Raw genomic sequence first — 2,935 nt, 5'->3', positions numbered from 1 at the left:
GGAATCGCAGAGCCGGGATTCTTGTACCACTCAGAAAACGGGAATCCCGGGATTTCTGATCAGGTGGTGGGGAAATCAGTCCCTCGAATGCGGAATGCAGCGGCGGAGGGACCCTGTGAACGTCCGGGTGTGTGTCTCCCCGGCACGCAGAGCTGAGTCGGCCAGCCAGGGTTGGCTTGCGTCCAACAACGTGTGTCAGGCCTAGTTCCACCTGTTATCAGGTATTTGCCAAGTAAATTCACCACTCCAAGTGTTGTGCATCAGTTTTGTGGTGGTTGTGAAATTTACTTTGACACCTGACTCACACTATGGTTGTGACGATTAATCCAGGAAAAGAGCGATCAGATGCATTGCTATAAAACGCCTGGAAGTACTGCAGGAAGAAGCTGAATAAAAGAGAGTCACATGTGACGAGGTGGCCGAGTGGTTAAGGCGATGGACTGCTAATCCATTGTGCTCTGCACGCGTGGGTTCGAATCCCATCCTCGTCGGTTTGCTGTGCATAAGAAGAGTGAATGTTCCTTTTTGGTGAGTTAATTCTTTACTCATCACTCACTTGAGTAGTTCCTTCTAATCCCCCCTATTCTCCACTTCCTCAGTAGCATTTTCCTGGCTGTGAACTTTGTTAACTGATATGCTTGATTCATGTTTCATTCTCCCACAAAATGTTCATTCCATTACAAGTTTTGCTTAGCAGGGATTCCCCATTGAGGAAATAATTGAAGAATTAATTGAGGACCATAGAAAAACCTAATAAATTTAGAGGAGCTGATAAAATTGTCTGTAGAGTAATGTACACAAAATTATGGGTTATTTAAGGCATTATCGGGCTGATTTTATCTCTATGCAATTTTTGTCTATTATCTTTTAACTTTAAAAGCAACCATTATTGTCTAGGTATCCCAGTCTTTGACAAGGAAGAGTATGTATCTCTTAGAGATATGACAAAACTAAAAAGTACACGCTATACAACATTCTCAGTTAGGGCTAAATATTTCTTCCTGAGAAAAGGTAATAAAAATATAGGACTCCCCTGGTGGTCCAGCGGTTAAGACTGCATTTCCCCTGCAGGGGGCAGGGGTTTGATCCCCGGTCGGGGAAGTAAGATCCTGCCCACATGCCGTGCGCGATGCACACCCCCGCCCCCCAAAAAATGTTAGTAACATGTAGTTTCTACATGTGACTTCCATATTAGACCTTGGGAGAAAAAAAAAAAGAATAATGTATTTCTTCATTTTTTAATTTATTTATTGCCATTCTGGAGTAAGTACTACATTCACATGATTCAAAAACTATAAAAATCTAGACACCAAACTTTTGTCACCAATACTGGCCTTCATGTGTCATTCCAGAAAAAAAGAATGCACGTATAATATTAAGTTCTCCAAGGTATATTATTTTTTAATTGAAGTATAGTTGATTTACAATATTGTGTTAATTTCTGCTGTACAGCAAAGTGATTCAGATACACACACACACACACACACACACACACATTCTTTTTATATATATGTTCTTTTCCATCGTGATTTATCACAGGATTTGAATATAGCTCCCTGTGCTATACAGTAGGACCTTGTTGTCATCCATTCTATATATAATAGTTTGCATCTGTTAACCCCAAACTCCCAATCTTTCCCTCCTGAACCACCCCTCCCCTTGGCAACCACAAGTCTGTGCTCTATGTCTGTGAGCCCATTTCTCTTTCATAGATAAGTTCATTTGTGTCATATTTTAGATTCCACATATAAGTGATATCATATGGTATTTGTCTTTATCTTTCTGACTTACTTCACTTAGTATGATAATCTCTAGTTCCATCCATGTTGCTGCAAATGGCATTATTTCATTCTTTTTAAATGGCTGAGCAATATTCATTGTGTATATGTACCACATCTTCTTTATCTATTCATCTGTCGTTGGACATTTAGGTTGTTTCCATGTCTTGGCTATTGTGAGTACTGCTACTTTGAACACAGGGGTACATGAAACCAAGATATATTGTTAAATGAAAAAGAGCATAGTGCAAGACAATGTGTATAATACTACTTATAAAAAAAAGGTAAATATATCTATATCTGAATATATACAACATTTTGCATATGTGTGTCTATAGCTATAATATAAATGTCTAGAAGGAGATAAGCTGTGTTCTAGGGTGTATTCATTTGTAAGATGTTGCCACATTTCCTCCATAGGAATTGTACTGATTTGCACCCCCAACCGAATAAGTAGAAAGGAGACCAGACCACACCTGCTTCTGCAGCCCTGTAAGAAGGATTATTTCAACTAGCATTGTCACAGATCATCTAAATGGAAGCACAAGCACCCACAGTGGAAGGAAATAGGAATCCTGATTTCTCATAAGCTTGGTGACTTTGGTTTATTACAGACTTTCTGGATAATCAGTGGCAGTTTATAGACTGGACTGATTAAAAATTCAAGATTTAATGGATTTGGGATATTGGTGAGATTGAGCTGCTGTGTGGTTTTAAGGTAGAACTCATTTGATTGTTTTATTAGAATGAAAATTTTATATGTCTAAATCAGAGATCTGAAATTAGATCACTGGATTTGAAGCATTAGATCATATGCAACTGATGAGATTACTCTAGTTCAGTCGTTCTCTAAAGTGCAGTTCCTCCCAAGCAACAGCATTATTATCACCTGCAAACTTGTTAGAAGTACAAACTCCAGGGCTGGGACCCAACAATTTGTGCTTGAACAAGCTCTTAGGATAATCCTGATTTATGCTAAAGTTTGAAACTCTAGTTTTGTTTTGTTTTATTTCAAAACATGGTTAACCTAGTTTCTGTCCATCTTGGTAATATCTTTTCTCCCCAGGATGCACATTTCTCCCATCATTCCAACATCAACATGAGTGTCTATCTTGATTTTTCCCTGCTCTGCCAGGATTAATCGTTCTAACCCCTAC

At 38.8% G+C, this 2,935-nt stretch overlaps 1 non-coding gene across 1 annotated transcript; it reads left to right on the top strand.

Moving 5' to 3' along the window:
* Positions 1–409: 409 nt before the first annotated feature.
* On the top strand, positions 410–491 carry TRNAS-GCU (transfer RNA serine (anticodon GCU)). The gene has a single exon. It is a non-coding gene; the product is annotated as a tRNA-Ser (tRNA).
* The last annotated feature ends 2,444 nt before the right edge of the window (positions 492–2,935 follow it).

The sequence above is a fragment of the Orcinus orca genome, chromosome 10 (genome assembly GCF_937001465.1).
Source record: "Orcinus orca chromosome 10, mOrcOrc1.1, whole genome shotgun sequence".
In the NCBI taxonomy this organism is placed as follows: Eukaryota; Metazoa; Chordata; class Mammalia; order Artiodactyla; family Delphinidae; genus Orcinus; species Orcinus orca.
The sequence above is the reverse complement of the archived record's forward strand: the minus strand, read 5'-3'. Positions and strand labels throughout refer to the sequence as shown.